Source organism: Ursus arctos, unplaced genomic scaffold (assembly GCF_023065955.2).
Source record: "Ursus arctos isolate Adak ecotype North America unplaced genomic scaffold, UrsArc2.0 scaffold_9, whole genome shotgun sequence".
Classification (NCBI taxonomy): Eukaryota; Metazoa; Chordata; class Mammalia; order Carnivora; family Ursidae; genus Ursus; species Ursus arctos.
Genome location: NW_026623111.1, coordinates 48,255,880 through 48,283,662, shown reverse-complemented (window position 1 = coordinate 48,283,662; position 27,783 = coordinate 48,255,880). Strand labels below are relative to the sequence as shown.

The 27,783-nt window shown below is 34.4% G+C and overlaps 1 long non-coding RNA gene across 1 annotated transcript in view; it reads right to left on the bottom strand.

The window, feature by feature from the left end:
- Positions 1-5,765, bottom strand: part of LOC130543267 (uncharacterized) — a 205,343-nt gene extending 199,578 nt beyond the window's left edge. Inside the window, exon 1 of the long non-coding RNA XR_008958486.1 lies at positions 5,683-5,765. This is a non-coding gene — a long non-coding RNA (uncharacterized LOC130543267). The remainder of the gene's footprint in view (positions 1-5,682) is intronic.
- Between the last annotated feature and the right edge of the window lie 22,018 nt (positions 5,766-27,783).

Genomic DNA, 27,783 nt, shown 5'->3' with positions numbered 1-27,783 from the left:
TAATTTTTCCCTATACCTAGTAACAAACACCATCAAAGTTTTCCATATATGTTCTTGGCCCTATTCTCCAGCTCTGTTTCATAATCTTGCCTAGCCTCCTCACTCTACAGCGCATCACACCAGTCTACCACATTGCATATATCATGCTGACTAGACCTGTTGAGCAGGAAGTAGTAATTGTTTCTTATACCTTGTTAAGGTACATGTATGATAAAAAGTTTAGGGTCCTTATAACTCAGTGAAATTCCTAGGAGTCCACTTATCCAATGCATATCAAGATATGCCTTAAAGATAAAGGACAATCCTGCATCTGGCCTCTCCTATCCCGCCACCCAGAAAAGAAAAAAAAAAAAAAAAGGTAGGAAGACTAGTAGCCCTCTTTATAGTCTGTATGCAACATATACATAAGTTTTATTTGCTACTATCACAAAAACAAATGTTACTTTTTTTTTTTTTTTTAAGAAATGGAATCTGACTTGCTCCTGGGCCTTAGAAGAGGCTGACCACTTGACTATGAGTCAGATGTTATCATGAAAAGAGTTTTCCATTCTGAACTCTAATGTTATCTGACCTATCACCATAAAAGTTGGTGCACACGGAAGTATTCCATCCTTAAATGGAAGTGGTATATACAATATCAGGCTAGAACAGGTCCTAAAGATACAAGTAAGTTGAATTAATGATTAGCTCTGATTCTAATAATTCCTATTTTTCCTACATTTCTTCCTTTCTGTTTTCTTTATGGCCTCATGGGAAGTTCACTCTGATCAATTTACTGGAGAATAATAATTCAATTCTAATCTACAGATGGTTATACACAATATGCTGTATGTGTTAAAGGGGACAGCTGCCTCATTACTGCTCCACTTAGGAGTGGCTCTAAAGGACAGTAGTGAATGAAAATGCTCTCAAAGGAAGTTTGAGAAGACTGTCTTGTTCATTTTTTTTCTGGAAGAAAAGAAATCCAGAAGCAGGAGTTATCAGTTCATGGGCAGTAACTAACATTTTGACTAAATTATCAGGAAGTCAGGGAAACACAATTAGAAAATCGGTTACAAGAAAGTTTAGGAAGAAGTATAAGATTATCTGTGCCCCATCTGAACATCTACCAAAGATGAACCTCAGTAGGAGAATATTAATGATCACATAAACATAATATCCAAACTGTGCATGGCAATCAGACACCTTTGCTCTTATCCAATAAACAACATGGCCATAGCAGGAGGAATTGAGCGTAATGTTGGTTTAGCAATATGGAGTTTGTAAATCCTTCATTATTGAAAAAAGTTAGCATGTTCTAACCATTGCAACAAAACAAGAAAAAGAAATAAAAAGGCATTAAGATAATGAAAAAAGAAAGGTTAAAATCTATATTTGCTGACATGATTATCTATGCATGAAATCCCAGGAAAGCTACAACTAAAAGCAAAAAAACCCACAAAATTCTCCTAGAACTAATGGCAATTTTAGCAAGGTCACAAGATACAAGATCAACACATCATCAAGCGTATTTCTATATGTTAACAATGAACACTTTGAAACTGAAATTTAAATGAAATACTGCTTACTATCATGCTAAAAAACAAAATACTTAGGTATAAATCTAATATAATATGTACATGTATTATGAAAATTACAAATTGCTAATGAAAATAAATCAATGAATAAGTAAGTAAATGAAGGGACACACTGTATTTATGAATTGATAAACTTAACACAGTGAAAATATCTATTGTCCCCAACTGACCTAGAGTTTCGATACAATTGCTCTCAAAATCCCAACAAGGTTTATGTGTTTTTCTTGTGTAGACACAGAAAAGCTTATTCTTAAGTTTATATGTAAAAGTAAAGAAACTAGAAAAGCTAAAACAATTTTGAAAAAAAAAAAAAGATTAAAGTGGGAGGAATTGCCTTGCCCAATATTAAAACCAACTGTATAGCTTGCTATATAGAATATTCGGTATTGCTGGAGGGATACACAGATAAATCAATGAAACCAAATAAAAAATATAGATAGACTCATACAAATGCACTCAAACAATTTTTGACAAGAGTCATTTAAAAGAAGAATTGTCCTTTCAACAAATGATACTACAGTGAGTGGGTCATAGGGAAAAAAAAATCAAAGTCAATCATGGACTTAAATGTAGAATGTAGAACTATTAAACTATTAGATGTAAGAGAAAATCTTGGAGATTAAATGCCAGATTTCTTAGCCTTGACACCAAAAGCACTAACCATAAACTAGATCTCATAACAAATAAACTAACACACACAAAAAGAAAAGCAAAAAAAAAAAAAAAAAGGAAGATTTTCTTTGTAAAAGATATAGATATGAGGATGAAAAGATACTCTAGAAAAATTATTTGTAAGCCACATATCTAAGAACTAGTATTTAGAACGTATAAAGAACTAATTTCTTAAAACTCTTTTGAACTTGATTTTAGTACACCACATTACTGATTTTCTTCCTACATCACTAGTGTTCCAACTTGATTACTCTTCTGCATTATTAGTCATAATTAAGAAAGTAGTTCCTTCATCTTTCTCTTCATATTTTCCTCATCTCCCTGTTTTCTAAATCTTTGAGTATTCTAAGATTCAGTCCTCATACTTCTTATCTTTCATATTCATATTTACTTTCCTTTAGTAATCAAGCTTTAAATATCATCTATGTACTGAGCCCCAGATATATACATCATTTCTACCCCTGAATTCCAGATAGCTGAATCTAGTTGCCTACCTAATATTTACACTTGGATACTTAAGAGGCATCATAAATATATTTTTTAATATTGAGCTCCTAATCTTCCCTCCAAAATGTCTTCTGACAATAGTCTCCACTATCTTTGTAAAGGCATCTTTAGTTTTCTAATTGAATTGCAGAGAAATTGTCAATTTATCTTTGATTTTTCTTTACCCACCCATTCCCAAAATTCAGTCAACTAGAAATTCCTCTTAGTTCTTAAAAAGACTTCAAATATCCTACCATTTCTTACTATATTCAGTGCTATCACCCTACTGAATCCACCGTTATATTCGCTGGGATTCTTAAAATAACCTTCAAACTTTTCCTTCTCTTTCTCTTCTGCTTTCTCTAGCTCCCTTGCTTACACCCACAATCAATCGTGCTACAGCAACTATAGCGACCTTTTAAATATAAGTCAGATATTTTATTGATACACACTTTGTTTGCTTCCATATCTTGGCCATTGTAAATAATGCTGCAATAAACATAGGGCTGCATGTATCTTTCCAAATCTATTTGAGGGTTTTTGGTTTCTGTCTTTGTTTTTTTTTTTTTCTTTTCTTTTTTTTCTTTCTTTCTTTTTTTTTTCTTTTTCTTTTTTTTTTTTTTGAGAAACACACAACAGTGGAATTACTGGATCATATGATATTTCTATTTCTAGTTTTTTGAGGAAAATTTATACTTTTTTCCACAGTGGTTGTACAAATTTATATTCCCATCAACAGTGCACAAGGATTTTTTTCTTCCACATCCCCACCAACACTCATTATATCTTGTCTTTGTGGAATTTAAGAAACAAAAAAAATGAACAAACAGAGACAAAAACAAGAAAACAAAAAAAAACCTGCCACAGACTTAAATATGGAGAACAAACAGGGTTGCCAGAGGAGTGGGGAGGGAGGAATGGGTGAAATAGATAAAGGGGCTTAAGAGGTACAAACTTCCAGTTACAAAATAAATAAGTCACAGACATAAAAAGTACAGCATAGAGACTATAGTCAGTAAGATTGTAAAAACATTGTTTGGTGACAGATGATGACTACACTTATTGTGGTAAACACTAAGAAATATACAGAATTATTGAATCGTTATATTGTACACCTGAAACTAATATAACACTGTATAATAATAAAAATTCAAATAAATCAGATATTTTAAAAATTGTATTTTATCCCACTTCCCTCTGCCCTTGAACCATTCTCCTCTATAGACATCATCATCTGATAGCACATTTTCCTCACTTCTCTAATTTTTAAATGTTTCTTTCTATTTTACCAAATTATCAGCAATGTAAAGGCAAAGATTTTCACCTATTTTCTTTCCTCAGGAATCCCCATTGCAAGAACATTTCCTGACCCATAGGAGATACCCAATAAATATGTGTTAAGTGTACGAATTTTAAAAATAAATCAGTAAAATAGAAAATTGCAAGACCTGAAAATTGTCTGAATGTAAAATATGTGTGAGAGAAAGAATTTAATGTGGCACTGGGATTTCTTACCTGAGTGACTGTGAGGATTAATGTTTCCATTAAATGAGAGACTATGTTAAACACTGAGGGTCAGAGGAAGACAATAATTTTGAACACGTTGGATTTTAATCATTAATGTTAATGAATTAATATCAAACTAGCAATTAGAATTTATTATAAGGGGCGTCTGGGTAGCTCAGTCAGTTAAGTGTCTGACTTTTTTGGCTCAGGTCATGATCAGGTCATAGGATTGAGCTCTGCATCAGGTTTCATGCTCAGTGCAGAACTGTTTAAGATTCTGTCTCTCTCCCTCTGCCCCTCCTCCCAGCACATGCTCTCTCTCTCTCTCTCAACCAAATAAATAAATAAATCTTAAAAAAATAGAATTTATTATAAGATGGAGACTTAGCCTAAGGTATAGATTAGCAAAAAGGTAGGCCATTTTTTATTTTCTTAAAATATATAAATTAAATATTTTTACTTTTCTGTTGGGTTTTGTGGAGTTTTTTATTTGTGTTTGTGTTTTGTTTTGTTTTGTTTTGTTTTGTTTTGTTTTGTTTTGTTTCCTTCCAGCATAGTGCATATATGGTGGGACAGACTATACCCCCATCTTGTGGTTGTATTTGGGATCATTGCTTATTTTGGAGGTTTCGCAGTTTCCGGAGGACCTGACTTGGGAAGCCAGACTAGAACCTCAGTGATCTTTACAAACTTACTCAAGAACAGGTAGAACTGATGGATGTCTAGAAATCCATTTCATTGTTGAATAGGAAAGATATATTAATATGTGCTTGTATGCTATGAATAAACAAAACACACAGTGTTTAAAATAGGGTCTCTAAATGAAAGTTACGAAGATAGATGTTCCAAATTATAGGCCCTGATGTGCAATCAAGCCAGTTCTCACATGAACAACCCGAAATGTGTGCTCCAGGGTGAGAAGCAGCAGGGATTTACCTACATTTGTTAATGATCCTCCCAGTAGGCCAGCCAGTAATTTAATAGAAGAATTTGAAAAAAAAAATAAGTGAATAATTTGTAGCTTATGGTATTGGAGAAGCAGTTAACTATCACAATAATTAACTTTGGATTTCAGTGCTTGTGGTTAGATTTTGGTTAGTAAGGCCCACCCATTAGGGTCTGACCACATTGTTTCCTTTTGGGTCTAGTCCTACCATTTGAAGTCTAATGCCCTCAAAGATATGCAGAAGGTTTACAGGTAGTACTTTTTTTGGTACAATATGACCCAAAACAACTATGATTAGTTATTATCCAACGAAATTCTTTTTCTTAAGCTGTTTTAAGGAGATTTTTTTTTTATCAGGAACCTCTGATGTTTACAGAATTAATAAACCCAGGCTGCAGACATACTACCTCCCCATTCAATTTACCCCCTTTCTTGAATTTAACATCTCAGTGCTTTAGAAATATTTGATATCATGCAGTTTGATCACCTACTTACATTTAATTGGAGAAAACACATCAATTTACTTGTCCCATAGTAGTGCTCCTTCTGTGTAAGTAGGCAGTGTCCAGACTACACCTTCTTTTCTTCATGGTAAGCAGAGAAAAGAAAGAAAAGTAAAATTTAATTAGCAATGAACATGGATAGTGAAAACACTAAAGAATGTAGGAGATAATAAAATAAAAATAAAATTACTATGATTCCTTATGACAATAATTTTGATAAAATAAACAAGGGAATCCATTAGACCCAATTTGGGCAATCTGTTTTAGGGAAAAAAAATAAAAACATCAAATTTAGTCCATAGGATTCACACTTATCTCTAAATATTTGACTTATTTGTTGTGCTCTATTAAGAATATAACTCCTTTTAAAATCAATTGAAAATTACATTTTTTACTCAATAGTGTGTAATAAAAAGCATAACTCTTTAGCAGATAATACAAAATAAGGAATAATGTAAAGGACTTCCCCATAAAAAAAAATCTAGTATTTAGCTGTATTTCAATATTTCGTAAGAATCTTTGATTTGGTATGAAGTCTACATTGCATAATTCATCTCCTTTTAATTTTGAGGTAATGAGGATTTTTGAGGTAATGATTATCAGAGAATGTTCTAAACCTTAAATTTTAATCTGTCACTAAAAGCTAGGAGTCTGGAATATATAGAACATTTGTCAATAATGATGTTTATTTTAGCTGTATCTACAGAAGAAGGAAGTTTACTATTTCCAGAGAATGAAATGCCTTATCGTTACTCTGAACCCCCAGTTCTGCCTGTGCTCAGATATGCGAACGTGAGCACACTAATCACTCACGTTTCTGGTATTTACTTGATTATATCATGTCAAAACTTATTGCCAGTTCTCAAAATAATTCTGATTATCTGTATGATCATCTGATGACAATAATCATTTCAGTCTCCTTAACGACTTTTATTCAATATGATTACTGCCTTTTCCAGTTACAAGTGAAGACTAAATGTTTAAATATGATACCAAAGAAGTGTTTTAGTTCTCCTAGACTATTTGTGGGAACTGATACTATTTTAATTTATTGATTTTCTTAGATTTTATTTATTTATTTATTTATCAGAAAACGAGAGAGAGAGAGAGAGAGAGAGGGAGAAAGGGAGCCTGTGCAAGAGAGCACAAGCAGAAGGAGTGGCAGACAGACAAGCAGAATCCCTGCTGAGCAGGGAGCCTGATGCAGGACCCCAGGACCCCAGGATCATGACCTGAGCTGAAGGCAGATGCTTAACTGACTGAGCCACCCAGGTATCCTCTGATACTATTTTTAAAATGATATCCCATTTCCTTTCCCCTGGCGTTTCCGTGCATTTCTCCATGTTTTCAAGCTGTTGGTGAGTTCTCATTGCCTCAAAGGAAGGACAGAACACAGCACAAAGAAGAAAAATGTGTGTCTCGCCTGATTGTTGAATGCTCAAAACCTAAACCTTTGAGGTGATAAGGTGGGGAGGGGAGAATTTGGATTTGGAGTCTAGATAAATTGTTTCAGAGAAACAAAACAAAACAAAACAAAACAAAACAAAACAAAACAGAAAAGCCTTTTCTGGGCTAGAGAGACTATATTAACTGAAGAAAGGGGCCAGTCGTATTGGTCTAAGAGTAAGATATGGTGTCATAGTGCCTAGTCAGAGTTCCAGGAAATCATCCAGAGATCAGAGAGGTAATGGATATGGGGTAATGAAGTCATAGTACACTCAGTAAAATTTCTGTGCCCTATAAGACCAAGAAAAAAACAAAACTGTCTTATATCTACTGAGTAACTTGTCCTTTGCTGCATAAAGGAAATTACTGCTTGTAAACCAAATTTTTAATTTTATTATTTATTCACATTTATTTCTTCCCTTTCTAACCTTGCCTTGGTTCACTGTAGGCAACCTGTATCACCTTGCCCCAGTTGACTCTGGATCTATCATGAGACATGGTTTAACCAATGGTATGTGGGCAGAATGGAACTCTCCAACTCCAACAAAAGCTTTAAAAGGCATCACGTGTTTTTTGTTCCAGTGTGCTGTGCCATAAGTTACAAAGTGACCACTTTCCAAGTAGCGATCATTCCTACAACCTGGGTCCTTGAATGGAGAAGACTTGGAGTTAAGTCCAGCTGAGCTCAATCAAATCCAGCCAAGGCACTGCCAAGACACAGACTCTTAGGTAAGAAATCATTTTTGCTATGTATCATTAAAATTTTGATGGTTTTTAATCACACCAAACATTAACAACCATAAGGAATGACAGAACACAGAAGAGATGATGTTAACTTAGTGGATAACTACAGGGGAAATGACTTGAGAATTAACATACTCCTTCCCCACCACAGTGCACTCCCCATTATATTTAGAAACTATCCTGTAAAGTGGGTGGTAGAAATAGCAAAAATTGACCAAAATTAAGTTTCTTTCACCTAATGGAGAAAAGATTGGTAGGTGCAAAGAAGAGAGTAAAATGGGGATTGAAGAAAAATAGTTTGAGTTTTTTAGGTAATAGAGTTTAGAGATTTGCTCCCCAAATCCCGTAGCCACTTGCCACATAAGGCTCTTTAAATTTAAGTTAATTAGAGTTACATAAAATTAAAAATTCAAATGCCAGTGCACCTGGGTGGCTCAATTGGTTAAGCATCTGCCTTTGGCTCAGGTCATGATCTCAGGGTCCTGGGATCAAGCCCTACATTGGGCTCCTTATTCGGCAGAAAGTCTGCTTCTCCCTCTATCTCTGACCCTACCCCCAACCTGTGCTCTCTCACTCTCTCTGTCTCAAATAAATAAAAAATAAAAAAATAAAAATTCAAATGCCTGATCACACTACTGTAAGTCTGAATAGCTACATGTGGATAACAACTACAATATTATAGCACACATACTATAACTTATTTTCATCATCACAGAATGTTCTGTGGGACTGTGATAGTCAGAGATCTCAGTGATTTATCCTTTATATAGATAACAGATGAGATAAAATAACTCCCATGTTTTCATCTTGGGGAAATAGAATATTATGATAGGTTGTATTATTCTTACAAATATTCAATTTTGCCTTCCTCTCTGTTAATGTAGGGCTTGGCCCTGTAAATTGCTTTGGTCATGTGAATAGGAGTACATCTGACATGTGTCATGTCTAAACAGAAGCTTTAAATAAAAACCATGCATTAGTCCATGGTTTATCTCTCCTCTTTGATCTTATCTTTAGACATAAAAATTGGCATGTCTCAAATGAGAGGTGTTCCTTATTCTAAGTCCTGGAATGAGATGGCAGGTGGAAGAATATATAAGCTGGGGCAGACCCGCCCTTCAGAGGATGACCTGGACGCAAACTGTAACCCCCGTACAACATGAAAAATGAACATCTGTTCTTGTGAGTCACTGAAATTTAGATTATTTGATTCCTCTTGCAAATCTAATCAATTCTGTTGGTTCATAAACTGTCCCCTGTACACAGCAGGCAGGGAAAGACCCAAAAGGGAGGCAGACTTTTTCAGACTGGTGATCAGATTCAGGTGGCATGTTTAATGAGCAAGAGAACTTACAGACAAAGCTTGTCTGGGGTGGCCACAAAATAAGTAGATCTCTGTACCCACCTGCCAGAATCTTAAGTGTTTAGATAAAGGTCTTAACTGAGTTCAGTCACATATACAGCCTAAGGTAGTCTCAACAACACCTTACACTCTCAAGGCTGTGTCCTTGGAATAACTCCCACTGTAGGAATGGTGGGCAGAATGTACATTCCAATGACAGAGGAGGAGGTGAAGGGCCTCTGATTGCCCAGGTCTAACTAGTGGGTCAGCCAGTGGTCACATCCTCTCGATGATGTTCTCCAATACCAAAGAGATTCATAGAACGAAGAAATGTTGGAGTACAAATAAAAGTTTAATATATTGAGTTTGAGCTGCCAGTAATATGGTCTAATAAGGATACCTGCTAAGATATCCAATAGATATTGGGTTCTGGAGCTTAGGAGAAAAATTGAGGCAGGTGATATTAGATTTGGGCATAAACTGCATAGAGATGATCATTCCGACTTAGGAATGAATGCATTTTCTGTGTAGAATTCACAGTATAAATAAGAGTTTTGAAAATAAAATGTCATTATAATAGATTATTAAACCTCCAAATATATTTTCATCTTTTGATAGATAAAAGTTGATAATAATTGCATTCTGGAAAAATGCTTCACTCTCCAACATGGATTGACTCAGTTTAGCTCTATCCAAAGACCCCGAGATGGGCTTTTTCTGGCTACATCAAAATATCATTTGTCTTACACACAACATCATTACCCTTCATAATCAATGAGAGATGTGAGAAAGTATTTGTGAGGCTTCTGGGAAACAGAACTCTTTCCATATGAGCAAGAACAGATACTTTTCCTTTGAATGGTGTAGTGTGACTATGTGAGGTGTATGACTGCTGTAGCAATATATGACTCTTGAACAGATTTCCTGAGGATCCTAGAGTAAGCATGCCCTATGTGGAGCAAAAAAGGAAACCAATATTATAATGGAAAAGTGTGAGGGATGAAGGCACACAAGAAAACAATAATCAGGGTGTTCGATGTCATTATTTGAGCACTTTATAAAGACTCACTCTAAGCAACCCTGTTGTTTGACTCTTTGGTTATGGGATCCACTATATTCATTCTAGTGATTAAGTCCATTTGACTTGAGTTTTCTATATCTTGCAAGAGAGTCCTAGCCGGTATACATAAAACCCACAAATATTTAATTAATGGCCAGAGGAGACATTAAATTAAGCCTTGAAATGACATGCTATAGAGAACAGACCTGTGTCATGGAAGAGTGCTTCAAGTAAAGAGAGAAATTTGATCATTCAGATGCTACTGGAAGATACAACAAACAAAAACTGTAACATTTTTAACAAAACCTTTTTTGGGGTGGGGGGAGAGAGAAAGAGAGAGAGAGAGCAGGGGGAGGAGCAGAGGGAGAGAGAGAGAGAGAGAATCCTAAGCAGGCTCCATGCTCAGCATGGAGTCAACCTGTGGTTCGATTGCACAACCCCAAGATCATGCCCAGAGCTAAAATCAAGAGTCAGATGTTTAACAGACGGAGCCACCCAGGCCTCCCAACATTTTTTAACATTTTTATTGAATTTAGTAAGAAGAACATATTGTGGTATAAAGCATGCTATGGACTGAATGTTTGTGTCCCTCCCCCCACAAATTCATATACTGAAAGCTTAATGCCTAATTTGATGGTAACTGGAGATGGGGCATCTGAGAAGTGATTAGGTAATGAAATTAGAGCCCTCATGATGACATTAATGTCCTTATAAGAAGAGGCACAGAGAGCTTCTCTCTCCCTCTCTCCTCACCTTATCATGTGAGGGTATGAAAAGACAGTCATTTGAAAACCAGAAAAAGGGCCTTCACTAAGAACCTGACTTCCAGCCTCCAGGACTGTGAAAAATAAGCTTATTGTTTAAGCCATCTTGTCTGTGATATTTCTCCTGTAGAAATTCCAACTAAGATAAAGCATAAAGCTTTATTCAATTGTATGAATAAATTATATGGCAGAAATAAAATTGAGATTTTCATATTTTTGGGAATTACTGTGAATTTTGGAAGTAGAGTAAAAGTAGACAACATTCACAAAGAGATTTGGCTATATGGGGGAAACAAGTACAACATTTGGTGAAATAGTATATGAATATGAGGCAAGCTCTTTACGATTTAGCTTTTTTAAAAACTTGTTTGTAAGTTTTCTTTTTTTATTATTACTATTTTTTTATAATTTTTATTTTGTTATATTAGTCACCATCCAGTACATCCCCAGTTTTTGATGCAATGTGCCATGATTCATTATTTGCATATAACACCCAGTGCACCATGCAACATGTGCCCTCATTAATACCCATCACCGACCTATCTCAATCCCCCACCACCCTCAGTTTGAAGCCCTCAGTTTGTTTCCCAGAGTCCACAGTCTCTCATGGTTCATTCCCCCTTCTGTAAGTTTTCATACATATGATCATTTTTAAAATATGTGGTAAAAAGGTCAATACGGAGAACTGGAAAACTAAAAAAAAATATATGAGAGAGTTGGGATAAGAAAAGGGATCAGTATCATTAGCAAGGTGGGAAAGGAGAGGAGACAAAGCCTTATATTAAGACAAAGCCTTATTCTTTAAAAAAAATATTTATTTATTTATTTTAGTGAGAGAGAGAGGGAGAAAGCATGGGGGAGGGGCAGAGGAAGTGGAAGAGAGAAACTCAAGCAGACTCATGCTGAGCACAGAGCCCAACCTGGAGCTCAGTCTCATGACCCCGAGATCAGACCTGACCTGAAACTAAGAGTCAGACGCTGAACCAACTGTACCACCCAGGCACCCTGACAAAGCCTTATTCTAAATGTGGCACTAAGAAGTTAAAATGTTTTCATTTGATTATTTCTATTTTCTTTTTCAAGTACTGAAACAAGAACTCCACCAAGAATAAGTGAAGAAGTGTTTAACTATGTGTTTGAAAAGAGTGATAAAAGTTTGCAATAGTCTCTGTAGAAAAGAAAGAAAATACTGAAAACAAAACATTTAGAGGACAGCACTGAGGGTTTGTTTAACATTGGGACACAAGAATGTCTATTATACTGTGTAGTGCTGGATATATAGTCCATTTGAATATGGTAGTCAACCAGAATAATGGCTGAATTTAGAGCAGAGAAGACTCATTCATGCTAGGTACTGCACTCTCCAGTAAATGAGAGGGAGTTATAATATACTTGGTAAAATAATAGTGACTAAAATTGAGTAGTAGGAGGAATAGGCACAGCCAGATGGCATAATGCTCAAAGGAACAGATGCTTTTAACATGAGGGTAGAGCAGTAATGATCCTGAAACTACATTCAGGAGTGAATTGGATGTAATCCCATCTCCTAGAACTAATGTAGGTGGGATACAAGATAATGAGGAAGCTGTAACAGAAGTTATACTCTTAGCAGATAGATTTCAGCTAGTGCAATGAGAAGAGGCAAAGTATATGGAAAAATGTTCAAGTTGCAGGAGAATTTTTTAGCTAAGGATATGAGTTCCAGAAGGCAGAATGACATGTTTTGGTAAAGAAAGCAAGGGAAAAAAGGAGTTGATATAAAGACAGCCAAGTATAAATGAAGTTTATGCTATGATAATAATACTAAAACCACTGAATTGTACACTTTAAAAGAGTTAATTTCAGATAGTGAATTCTATCTCTATAAAAATAATAACTTTAAAAGTATGGAGAAGAGAACGGACTAAAAGTGCTTTCAGGATGATGACATGAAAGGGAAGAAATGATAGAATTATTTAATTATAATTTTTCTGAAGGAATTAGTTCCATCCATATCTGAGAGAAGGAAGTAACTCAGGCGTCTTCCTACAAAGAACAAACAGCAAATAGTCAAAAGCAGTGCACTATGGACATATTTAAAGAAGGAGACAGTGTTCGCTCCATCTGTAGTGGTGGCTCAACCGGCTTGTAGAGAAAACTTCACGTACTAACAAGCACTAGTGTACATCACCATGGGGCACAGAAAAAACAATTCCGAAGGAGGTCAAGAGCAAGAAAGAATCAAGCACACACAAATGAAGTAACAAAAATATTGACACAGCACCGTTATCTCCCCAAAGGTAGGTGAGATCTTGCTCTCCAAAAACAGAGAAGCAGACATTGTGCATCCTATGAAATACGTAAACTTCCTTTTTTTTTTTTTTCTTTTGCCTATTATAGATTTTTACTGTCCCCCTGGAATTTATTCTCCATAGACAGGATTCAAGTCAGAAAAATAAAATAAAATAAAAAATAAAAAAGAACAGGGATTGTGATGTTCTTCTTTATATATCATCTCTTATCAGGAGAAGAAAATGCCTGTTCTGTTCTGGGCTTAGTGTTGAATTTTGAGTGTTGGAAAAAACAGAAAATGAAGGCAGCCTTCACTGACAAGTGTTCCACAGGAATAAATCTGAGATGCTACAATACGGCAATTACATTGATATAATAGACAACAAAGCCCCTTGTAACAAACCCCAGGGGCCCCAAGAGGAGGGAGGAACACTATGTTATTGTGGAGAGATTCACTTGGTGTGAAATTCATAGAATCTTATGAGCCATGTGTTGAGATTTGTTGTCATTTTAATAGAGCTATGGGTTTTTTTAGATTTGTTTTCTTTAAAACATTGTATATTTTACCACAAAGACAAAAGGAAAAGATTAAACGATGATTTAAGAACAAAACAATAACAGGCATATACAGGTCTGAGAAAATTTTAAGAGAACTGATTTTAAGCAAGAATACTATGTATTTTAGTATCTTGATGTATTTTTCTGGACAACTGGGAAAAGCTGGACAAGAGAAAAGGTTTGGGAGGATAAGGAAAAATAAGCATACATATTTCATAGAGAAAAATTAGGCAGTCTGATTATGTCCTTTATTTATAAGATTTGCCGGCTCAAAAATATTAAATCATGTGAATTAATAATTAAATTCATAATTAAGAAAGTCTTTGTCATTCTTATCATGTTAATAATATAAAAAGGTTGTAAACTTTCCACAACCTATTGTTTAATGCCCACTGGAGTTAAGAGTTCATGTCTCCTACATTGATCAAAAGACTCTGACTTTGATTCTCTTGCTCTGTACAGTTAAATTATTCAGTCTCTCTTTATTTTTTATCTCAAAGGAAGGCTTCCACCATTTACAGGAAAATTTCAAAATTCCCCTCTAGTACTACTTTGTTTATCTTTACCTATCTCTGGATATGCCTTGGTTGTAACAGAAAGAACAATTCAGAACTCCCATGCCTAATGCACTAGTACTTAGATGACAGCACAAAAAAGCGAAATTCCAGGGACGCTATTTTCAATCTGAGAAGTTTGATACGTTACTAAGCCTTTCAGTCTTTTCAAATTTGTCAATTCTAAAAATGTTAAAGTGACATTAAAGACAGTAGTCTGGTTTTCCATTCTGGAGAAAGAAACATGTAACTTTCAAACTTTTGTGAAAAATAGGATCACAGGACAACGGTGTGGGCATTTCCAGTATAGAGATGGTTTAGCACTCCACCAACAGAACTCTTGATATAAATGAGAATAAGACACACTGAGGAAATATACTCTGAGTAGATTTTTAGTTACAAGAAAAAATATATTGAACTCTTAGGAAATTTTACTATTCTGAAATTATTAATAAATTCAAAAAAAGAGAAAGAAATGCTGAAGCACAGTGTTTTAAAGTAGAAGGAGATATAGTTAAATATAGTGAAATTGGAATAATGGTAGTGGGAGCACAATTAAAATAATAGATAACTCAAAACTCATGATTAATATGAAACTGCAGTCAACAGTATAGCCAAAGGAGAGAAACAATTCTGGAAAGAATTCTAGTTAAAGCTTGGCAGGAAGCTGCGATAAGAACTTTTTCATCTGAGCTCACTGGGCAGGAGTTAATTAGGTATTGCCTTGCCCTTTCCCTGCTTGTTCCCACCCCCAACGGGCGGAGAAAAAGAAACTGTTAGTCTTGGTTACTATGGAAAAGGAGAAATGAAAACTCATAGAGAAAAATTTCAACTTTTCAAAAGGGCTAAATATTCACCTACACACAGAAAAGCAGGTAATATGAATTGGCTCAAGCATAAAACAATTGGGAGCCAAGGGGACTTTGAGAAAGAATAGACTATAAGTCCTCACTAAAAGGCATTGACATTTAAAGGAAAATGACTATGAGGACCCAAACAAACAAGTGAAAAGCAACAGTAACAGAATGCATATCTATGACCTGAAAAAAGTACTTGTGACACCAATTTGTTTCTCCTTCAAAAAGGGACATAATAAACCATACATTAGATCAGGACGTGGTTTTGTAAATTAAAGAAATTCTACATCAATACAAGGAGGGAGAGTAAAAATAAAACAAAGAAGTCTGAGAGTCAGAGAGGAAATATTGGTAACGTCTATCCAATGACTAATTTTGAAGGAAGTTGCCCAGACAAATTAACACAAATACCTTTTTTTAGGATGCATAAGCCAGAACATCAGAGATTAAAATTATTTTGTATCCATATCATATCAACTCCCCCAAGAAAAATACTTTGACCTCTCATATTTACTTTCCAACAGGAGAGATGCTGATAAGAGGAAATATAAAAGTCTGAACTTCTTTTTGCTATATATCAAAAACAGATGATTTCACCCAAAACTTTTACAGAAAATTAAGAAATTAATTATTGACAAAGTTATACTATAAAAGATGTTATATATATAGTATTAAGAATCTAAATGTGGACATATATGTTAAAATTCATTTTAGTATTGTTTTTAGATGCAAAATTGGGAAGAGTATAAAATGTGGCATAATCATATGATAAATACAGTTGAAAATTAAAAATTAAAACTACTTCAGTCAACAAAGATAGATCTTCAAAATATAATTGTAAATGCCAGAAAGGATTTTAGCATTATGCAAACTGTATGGCATTTACATTAAAAACACATAAAATATACATTTTCATGGTTATGTATTAATGTTTATAATTTTTTAATATTATTACAAATGTCTCAGTTGCTAGTACATGCCTCTAAAGAGGGTATAGTGTCCAAATGAAATTTTATTTTTAAAAGAAAATTATTTATTATATAACAAAAGACTATTCTTAATATTTAAAAACATATAAAATAGCCTAAGTATATAAATGGGTAGAAATGTACATACATAATTCAGTAAGGAAGAACTGAAATGCATATAAATACAGGTGAATTCAAACCACTTTCAAAGATGACACTTTCCTTCATAATAAATAAAGTTGTTTAAAAGCATAGAATCTATACATAAAAGGCTGGTTTATACAGGTCTAAAGCAAAAAAGTCTACTCCTTATCCTCCAGATAGAATAGGTTGGCAGAGTGAAAAAAATTGCCCAAATTTAACCAATTTATCCCAAATTTATCTTGACTCAGAAATTCTACTTCTAAGAAACTATCTCACAGAAATAGTCTGAGAAGTATGTTAAATCTTCATAGTCTTAATATATAAACATTAGAAATAAATCATACAGAAATTAGAAAAAAAACAATAATAAGGACATGATAAAGTAAAACCTTTATAAGCAAAGGTTATAAAGATTTTATAAGCAACTCCAAAAAGGATAGCTTTTGTCCATGAATATCAGAAAATATATTAATGTAGGTACTTTTTTATTATATAAACCTAAAACTTATTATATAAAACAGTTATATATGTAATGACTGTTATATTTTACTGAAAAGTAAAATTATCCCCAAAAGTAAAATTATCCCCAAACTTTGTATCTGGGTAAACAGGTTATCGGTAACATTTTCTGTTTTTATGCTTTTCTGTTTTATAATTAGTTTGATACTGAGCAGGTTTTTTTCTTTTTTGTTTTCTGTTTTTGTTTATTAGAACAATAAGAAAAACTGAAGAAGACAACAAAGGATTGGGAGAGGTAGCATACAGAAATTATTCATAAAACCTGATTTTCTTCAGGCCTTGCAAGTCCCCAAAGATCAAAAGCACATTTTAGGAATCATTACACACTACATGACCTCCTGTTACCTAGTGTCTACCCTTAAATTTCCATTCAAAAACAGGGACATTATTAGAGGACCTGCAGCCGATAGAACATAATAGTTCCCTTTTGCTGCTATGCCTCGTCCACTTTTTCAGATGCACCCTCCCTAACTTCTGTGCCTTATCAATACTACCTTGTCTCTATTCCAATGAGATCTCATCTGTTCTTCCAGTATAGCTGTCTGGGTCTGATGTTGCTATTCTAAGTTACTCAGCCTATTCAGTGGTCACTTATTTCTTTACCAGATTTGGAAGTTCTTTGGCCACCAAATAGAGTTGGAACCCAAAATAAATATGACCCAGAATCATGTCCTCCGGGATATATGCATATATATCTTCCCCCAATACATATATATTCCCCCAAGCTTTATTGACATATAATGTTGTGCAAGTTTAAAGTGTACAAGGTGTACACTGTTTTAATTCACATTGTGTATCAGATTAGACTAGGAAATTTATACATATGGAGAGACCTTCCATCTCAGGTATTTCATTATAGAAGAGGAGCTAATCTGATTTCTTCTGGGGGCAACAATATTTTTTCTACAGCCTTTTCTTTACTTTCATATATTTTGTAGCCAGTGTTTAAGTATTCCTATGATAAATAATCAATATTTGGTTACCCTTCATACAGAGAGCAACATGCCAGATTACAACCTCCCTTGAGAAGAAGCAAGGAATAGACTTCTAAAAGCTCTGGAACCTTGCAGAAATACTATCCAGTGGTAGTGAAGGGAAAAAGCCTGGAATCCAGCTCTAAGATCAGAGAGAAATCAGATCAATATTATAGGTCAACATGGCAGTCAAGATCAAGACCTAGAATGACCTTGTTATGTTGAGAACCAGAAAGGCACTGGTGCCTAGGAATAGATGAAAAAGTTGGAGAGTTGGATTCTTGTAAGCCATCATAAAAAATTTTTTTTTAATTTAATTGTTTTATAGTTCATGGAAGAGTTCAAATTCTAGATTTTCCCCCAGAAGTTCATAGTGATCTTTTCTAACTCCAGCTCTGTAAAATGCAGGGAATTTTCCTTGCTTGTAGATGTAATACCAGTAGATATTTTGGGTGGGGGTGGGTATCCTAACAGAATTTAATATCAGAATCTGATAATCAACAGCAGAGATTTTGCTACATAATTTGTAGTTACTCTTAAAATCTTATTTTCTCAAAGGATAATCCATGAATCTGTTTTTTATTTCAGTTCCTCTTAATCAAAATCTCATCATTCATGTTGATATTTTTAAATTTCTCTCTGTAGTATTGCTAAATATGTTAATGTTTCAATAAAACTCTTTTGGTATATTAAATGGAAATTAGAAAAGGGTTATCAGACACTATTAATTCACCATAAAAAATATTCCATTTGCCTTTCAAAATAACCCCTTTGAGAAAGAAACTTATTTTTTTAAATTTATATCTACCCTTCACAGATTAAAAACACAAGTTTACAACCAGATTATTGGTAAGTCCTTTTGGTAGTTTTTATTGCAGTCAGAATTGTAGAGATTTAAATTAATACTTTCTTGTTAGTGTGTATAATATTGCCGAATGCCAAAACCACGGGAAAAAATATGTGAATGGACATCAAGATTTTTTAACATGATTAAGGAAACAATAACCTAAAAAAGAGTGTGAGTGAATCATGGGTGTGGCATGTTATATAAGTAAATGTGAATTTGAGTTTGTCCTTTAAAATAGATAGAATGTATGGTAGACAAAGCAGGAAATAGCACTATAAGTTGTAAGAATGTAAGTTATGTATGACAAGTGATCTACTATTTTTAGCAAAATTAGGAGAATTCTGAAGAAGAAGAAATTATCAGGAAAGGAAAGATGTGGCATTTATACATTTACATGTAGCCAAAACAATATTTATAATCCTGTGCAAGTCAATTGAGTCCTTGATAGAAGTGGCATTTTAAAGTGCACTATTTTGGCAGATTGTTTGTGATTTCTAAGAGGACTCTAATAAGATTTATCCAAATACTATTTTTATACCATTTTCACTTGAATTATATGCTTTCCAAGCACCTGGATTAATCAATCTTTGTCTGTCTATGCCAACTTATCAGAAACATTTTGCCTTGTTTTTATCCATTTGACTGTAAATTTCCAAAAAGAACATTTTCTCATAGACTATGGACATTTTCAGACATCTATGGACATAATATATCCTGCTTGCCTTATGCTGTGATATCTGATTCTAGTCCAAAATGAATGCCCAGAAAGAATACAATTTTCTTCCTTTATCCTTTTTTATTTTTTAATTTGTATCATTTGTTCCCCATTATGCTCTCCTTTCCCTCTTTTCTTTCACACTATTCAAATTTATATTCCACTCTTATCTTAAAGTTTTATTTTCTGCTTTATCCAGAAGTATTTCAGTCAACTCTTAAGTGCCAGTCACACGCATTTTTTTTACTCAGCGAGCTATAGACGACCTAAAGATTCGAGACTTTATGATGGGAAAATGTAAGGCAAGAATTTTTAGATGAAACAGGAGATGAAAGAAACTGAAACATTACTTGTAATTTATTTGTTTTTGTTTTTGTTTTTGTTTCTGTTTTTGTTTTTTTAGAGAGTGGGGCCACCTGGGTAGCTCAGTTAGTTAAGTGTCTGCCTTTGGCTCAGGTAATGATCCCAGGGTCCTGAGATCCAGCCCTGCATTTGGTTCTCTGCTGAGGAGAAAGCCTGCTTCTCCCTCTCTCTCTGCCTGCAGCTCCCCCTGCTGTTCTCTCTCTCTCTCTCTCTCTCTCTCTCTCCCTCTCTCTCTGTGTCTCTGTCAAATTTAAAAAAAGAAAATACAGAGAGCATATGTGTGCATGATGGGGGTGGGGAGAGGGAGATGCCTAGCATAGAGCCTAGCGCAGAGCCCAACACATGGCTTGATCTCACCCTGAGATCATGAACTGAGCCAAAAGCAAGAGTTGGCTGCTTAACTGACTGAGCTACATAGGTACCCCTAATTTATGATTCATTACCTATCTACTCCAAAAAAACAAAGGATGCTGACTTCATTGAACTAGAAGTTGAAAATCTGTATGTGTGTTCCCTTGGGAACAAAGAGAAAGTTGCCTTTGGCAAATTATGCAAAAATAGCCCAGTGTAGAAAATGTGAAGAATTTAGAAGTAGTATATCTTTAAGAAGTTCATTTTATGTTTGTCTATATTGAAACTTTTCCTTGTTAACCTTCAAAGAAGTCATGGTCAACTCTGGCACCGGACTGCTTTCATTTGAACCCCTATTCTTCTACACACTAGCTATTGGACAAAATACTAGGCCATACTCCAACTTCATCACCTTTAAAGTGGGAATAGTAGTATAAACTTAGGTCATGGTATTGTGGTGAATTAAATGAATTAATACATATAAGTGTCTTAGTAGAGTGTCTGGTATTTAATAATTTCATAATAAGTATTAGCTAATACTATCATTGTGGGTGCTTTTCAAAAATCTAAAAACAATCAGATTGTTCATATCATTTATAAATGTCCTGGTTCTAGAAAATAAATTTTTATATTCAAAAAATTGGTAGAGACTAATTAGTTAACCTTAATGCCAATGGATATTAGATATTTAATTGAATATTAGATAATCTAAGAAAATTAAACTTGAAAGTTGTTTCTATTTTTCTTCTACATTAAGTCAAAATAATTTGGTTTTACTATGCCAAACACAGAGACTTATTGATTCTAGAAATTCTGATTTAACTTGGGGTCTGTAGTGAGGGAAGTGTTAGATAAAGAACAGAGCTCTATATTTTATTCTGAGATTCTAAAAATCAAGGGAAAAGATAAATATTATAAATTATTGATGTATTTATTTTGAGGAATAAAATAGCATTCTAATTTTTAAGTAAAAAATAAGTGCCAGGCTCTGAAATTTATTTTTTAGTAAGATTTTTTCTAAGCCCATTTTTCAAAGTATCAAGTTTTCATGAGTGAATCTCAAGAGGTTTAGTTCAGTACATACAGCAGTTGTGCTTAGTGAAAATCTTACTGACTGAAACATAACTCTATGAAGAAAAGATAAAACATGTTTCTCAAGCTAAGTGTACATCAAACATCAAATAGTCACTTTTTACCACTTGTAAAAATTATACATGTATATACTCACGCACATAAAATCTTTATAGTTATATATTCCAACATATATATATATATATATAGTCTGTTCTTGGTTGTATACTTTGGTGTCAAGTGTATAAGTTATCAGAAAATGATGCAATAACCAACACTTAAGGACATTATCAAGGTTAACATTAGTCCAGAGAGTTTTGAACAGAATTAGAAGAATCAACGAATACTTATGGAGAATCAGACTTTCAAATACACCTAGAATCATTCTCTGATATCAGATTTCAAATCAAAGCTTAAATTCATAGGTGTTTGCCAACTTCAACCATAAAATATCTAAGAGAGATTTGCCCTTGAAAGAAGCTCTTCTCTGTTCAGTTTTATTGCATGTGTTAAATTCTCTACTATCTATAAAATGCCTTTTGATAAAGTTAAGCTTACAGATGTTAGGTTATGGTCTTGTCTGTTTCCCAGCACAAGAAGTTTCATCTGTATAGAAGTGTATATCAAAGTACATGAAGAGTATATCAAAGTAATATGCATTAATAGATTCCACAGCCACACATGTGCATATTTGATACACAATTACATTCATCACTTTCATGTCTAATATGTGATTAGTGTTTTTGTGATTATGGACTGAAAAAAGAGAGTATCCAGCTGTTCATTCTAGGCATCAGAGGATGTTTCTTCTTAATGAGGGATACTAAAGTTTTATTGTCATATAACCAAATGTATCAGATTATGTATAAATGACTACAGCCTTAGAACACATTTCAGATGATTTATATTTCATATAAATTTGAAAAAAATCATAGAAAGTTATAACTTAACCAGAATATCAACTTATTTATACTAAAATACGTAGTAGAATCATTATTAGTTAAGTGAAGCTCTCCCTCCTAATGTCAAAGTATCTGGGGGATCCGATTAACAACAATAACATTGTTTTACTAGTATTTTGTCAGAATGAAGGTAGATAAAGACTTTGTAAAATACTTCAGCTCCACTGTAATTAACCCTGTTTGAATGTAAACAATCTCAAGATATTTATTTTTATAATTTTAATGTCACTGTCAAAGTATAATATATTATGACCATATTCCCAATGTTTTAGAATGATTCTGTTTTAAATATCTACCCTCCTTCCCATCAATGCACTGACCTCAAACATTTTAATAGGTTAATTTTAATTAAGTAAACATTTACTGAGCATAATGGATAACTTCTTATCCAAGTCCATAAGGTTGATTAATAAATAAAAAAATCAGCTAAAGCTGGGAATGATAACATAACTACAAGATATTATATCTTATAGACTTAAATATTTTATATTTACTCATTTCATTCACCAATGCTTTCCTGAAGGTACAAGTTAATTTCTTTGGGCTTAGGTCTACCAATTGTCATTTGTGTTGACTTAATACCATATACTTTACCCATAGTGTGTCATCTTCTATTTTTCAATAATATTTTCTTTCAAATGAAGAAAAAAAATTGCCAAGCCTCTATCCAACTAATGCAAGCTGTGATAAAGATAGAATAAAGAAGGTTCCCCAGGGACACATAAGAGGAAGTACTTAACTATAACTAAAGATTCCAAGTAAGTCTTCCAAATGAACATATATTTTGAGCAGAGTCCTAAAAAATAAGACTTCTCAAGGTCAAAGTAAGAAAGTCATTCCAGTCACATGACACAGGATGTTCAAACACCTAGGAGATCAACAAATATATTCAGAAAGCTATGTGACATATTTTAAATACCACCAGAAAGTTAGCCGAGGTCTATGTTGTAAACATTTATTCTTATCTAGAGACAAAGAATTTGTTGGAGGACTTTTTGTTGTTGTTTGTTGTTGTTGTTGTTGGAGGACTTTAATTAGACAAGTTTTTGTTTAATCAAATTTGTAGTATAGATAAAAGCATTCACATATAAACTCAATATCTAAAGTATGGAAATAGAGAAAGGTCCTACTTTCAAATTTACGTTCTGACACGTTCCAGTAGAGAGCTTTGAGGCAAATTTCTTCAATGTGTTTTGGATGTTAGCAGAGATCTTACTCTCTTCCCTTAACCCTAGATCTTAGGCAAAACTATTCCAACAAGATTATACTCAAGTTAAAATTCTATGATAACTCACAGCCTGGATATCCACCTCTTCCTCCTGAGCCCCTTCCTTCCCTCACCCTCTTAGTCATGCACAAGCACACTGACTATGTGATAGCATCCTCTAGGAAAAGCATTGTGCCTGCAGACCAGAGCATGCCTGGTGGTGGGGTTAATGATTCCTCACCTTTATTCAATAACTCAATCTCCAAAAGATCTTGTAGCTCTGTGAAATTTAGGATGCTTATATTGATTTTACAAAGTGGAAATGGACACACAAGATAGTTCGGTCAATTCTTTTACCTCTTACATATGTATATAAATGGACATTGAAAAAATCAGTACCAACCACATATCCCATGCATGTCATAAAACTTTACATATCTCAAAAAAAGGCTTATATTTAAAATTTGTCAGCATTACAGAATAGTATATAAGCTGGACTCTATAGATTTCTTTCCTTTTCCTTCCCGCTAGTGTTACAATATCCAAACTGAGTTTGTCTTTGTCTAAGTATCCATTTACCATCTATTACCTATCAATCATTTGTCAGTTAACTATTTCTCCTCCCACTCTTCTCTGACTCTTGCTCTTTCCTACGTTGGATAGTAGCCTCCAGAGTAGTCCTTTCTGTGTTGCTTATAGATGTCTCACATGAGTGCAGAGCCCTATGTGGAGCTGGATCTTATGACCTGAGATCATGACCTTAGCCAAACCAAGAGTCAACAGCTTAACGGACTGTGCCGCCCTGGCGCCCCCTATTGTTTTGCTTTTGACCAGGCCCTGGCACTTCCCTGGGATCACAGGGGCACATGAGCTTTTTAAGATCTAAAACCTCCATTTGTCCTTGTATACTAAAACAGTTCCACCCTCAGTTCCACACTCAGAGGCGAAGACCCTTCGCGCTTCTTTGCTCCCGCTTTTATTGGTCCTTCAGGATAATCACAAATCCTTACCACTGTTTCTCAAGCATGTGATGGGTGACAAGGGGTCTTACTGGAACTCAAGCATGTGATGGGTGACAAGGGGTCTTACTGGAACTGGGAGGATCTATTTAAGGGAAAGATACGATATGCTAATCTGCGTGCTCTAGGAGTTCTGCTACACATACCCTAAGGGACAATGCATACATCTCTTAGATCACAGGGTGGCTGCTCCGGTAAGAAAGCTTCCTGGAAGGCAACTCCCCCCCACACCCCCCCACCACCCACCACCCAACCCCCGCATTCCTATGTCAGAGTGGTCAGGCAGGCCTCTGCATTCCCAAGGCCTAAGCCCTTCTCTGAAACCTTCCCTTGCCCTCAGCAGCCTCTGTGTTACATTCTAACAAGCCAGACATTATGGCTGATTTCATGCTCTAAGTTAACTGCAACAATTACTAACCTAATTTATACATATGTAGCTATATATTTTTTCATTGCCAAGATTATAAATAAATAAAATCAGATATGTTTCTTGATCTACTGCATTTTCTTTTGTGAAGTAAGCGATCCTATTCACTAACATAAACATAAGCAATTCTAGTCAAGAGTTCCCCCCAAAAAAGAAGTTAGAATAAAAGATTCTAAACAAATGCCTGTAGTCGTTAATCTCTGACAAACTGAAAGGACAAAAAATTATCTTGCCTCAAAATACACTTTATTTATCAGTCTACCTATTCAGTCCACAGCAGATAGGCTCAGCAGGGCCACTTTAATCCTCCATTTGAATGCAGATTTCTAGATGTCAGATTTAGAATATCTCAGGATGCTAATTTTCTCTACTTAAACATCATCTTACATTCTTAAGTCTCTTCATGATTTTATGACTCCTGTGAATGGAGCAATCTCTTTACCATGACTTTAAAAATCGTTCCTAAAATAAACACCTGAAAGCTGAACTTTAAAATTTCTATTTGAAGACTTATCAGTATTTATTATTTAAAAACATCTTCTAATCATAGATTCTCCATATATTATAAATGTGTTTTTCTGGATGGGTTAAATAATCAAAGTCACACAAAAATATGGTAATTACCTTTGCAACTGTCTTTGGTAGCATTCCACCTGACAGACTTTCTTTACTCATAATTCCTCAAGATGATAATACTTAAATTAGATTTAATAAGTTAAGTTTCTAGCATAACATACTGCTTACATTTCCTATCACAAAGTTGTTTGCACATATGTAACAAATCTAGTATCAGTTTTAAAAAATGTGAGGTAAATAAACACCCTTTTTTCTTTCTTTCTTTCTTTCTTTCTTTCTTTCTTTCTTTCTTTCTTTCTTTCTTTCTTTCTTTTCTAAAAATGCTTTATTAAAATGTCTTGTGGAGAAGACAAAATGAGCTTTTAGGCTTTTAAGCAGGACATAATACCCAAATCATGAAATTGAGAGTTTTCTTAGATGCTTCATTTTTATTTTTGTATCTCCCTTCTCTCTCCAGGAACACCTGCCTACTCCATCCCTTTGTGATATTACACTCACCAGAATATTAGCTGATTTTGGTTAATCAGGTAATCAAGTTACTGGTGATTAGCATGCAGGTGGATGAATATAGGATGTAACTAATAAAACCTTAATGTGTACTTTTCATAGATATTGTATGAAACCCTCAATAACATATGGAAGAAATATTTAATTCTGAAACCTCTAACAGAGGCCAGATTAAATATATTGGTATCTGTTAACAGGTGAATTGTATTCCTCCAAAAGCTATGTTGAAACTGACCCCCAGTATTTATGAATGTGATCTCATTTGAAAACAGGTTTTTCTGTGGATATAATCAAGTTAAGATGAGGTCAGACTTGATTAGCGTGGATCCTAATCCAATATAACTGGCATCCTTATCAAAGAAGAGTCATAAACACACAGAGAGGAGAATGCTGTGTGAAACAGAGGCAGAGATTGGAGTGATGTTTCCACAAGTGAAGGAATACTGAGGTCACACACAACCAAGAGAAGCTAGAAGTCTTGGAGCAGATCCACATTCTGCGCCCTCAAGAAGGAACCAACCCTGTTGACATCTTGATTTTGGACTTCTAGCTTCCAGAGCTGTGAAAGAACAATAATTTTCTGTTGTTTTAGGCCGCCCAGTTTGTGGCAATCTGTTGCAGTAACTGTAGGAAATCTACAGAATGTCTCCAAAAGAAAATGATTTGATATGTACTGCTGCTCCATGGAGGCCCCTGGGAAAAACAATAAACGTACATGCTCAGCAAGTTACTAGTCTTCACGTTAATAAATGGGGATTAGGTTCACAAACTAAAAAGTCCCAAGAGAAGTGAAGTGTACGTTCCATTTAGCATGGCATAGATTGTTCTTTTGATGCCCACGCTGTCTCTCTCTGTGTTGATACAAGCTGAGGCAGGTCCAACGTTTCTTTCGCTATTCTTATATGGGATAACTTAGCTAAAATGATTTTAGAGAAAAGGTATTCACACTTAAAGGAAAATCTACATTTGGATTGGATAGTTCAAAGATGACATTGCCAAAAGGGAAGCAGTTTTAAGGTACCCCGGAGTCGGGAGTCCCATGTTTAGTTTGCAGACGTGTTAGGTTTTCCGAGTCCAGTTTTCCTCATCTTTAGAAGGTAAGGTTTGATAAGACACACAAGTCCTGCCTAATTCTGGAGGTAACCAACCCACTTCTAATGTATCTACTTTTTGAACCTTCTTTTAAGTCAGAAAGGGAATAGTTTATCTTGACTTGTCGCACCTTGGAAAGACAACCGCTCGCCATGTACTTTAAACAAGTTACAATATGAGGATGCTTATTCTAACTACATTGTAACTTTACTTTTGTCCAATTACCAGATCATTTCTCTCTTCTTAGGACCTAATTTCTATTTTTATCTAAAGATGTTAAAAAAATTAACATCATCTCTTTTTGTTATTGCTTCTCAAATGCTGGGATTTTACTTTTTATTGTTTTCCAGTGAGAGTTATCTCTCACTTTTAACAAGGACAAAAGAATTCCAGTCTTCTTCTCAGACTGTTTTTCTGAAAGGCTATTTTGGGTCTCTGTGAAATTTCCTTTTATGCTTTTGATTACAGTCCTGAAGCATATGTCTTATCTAATATTACCCAATTTCACAAAACAAACTGACTCAGTATACATATTAATCATCAGTCTCTAAGATAACATAATTCCTTCAAGAAGAATGATATCCACTTAAAATAAATATTGAATTTCACAGTTTAACACCAAAGTCAGGGGGAGGAGGACTAAAACCTTTCACTGAATATCACTCATTGCTTCCTCTTGTCTTCTTGTATTTCTCTCCAGTTCAAAGCTAGAACTAACATAAAAATGGACAATTCATCTCTCATAACATAAGTGA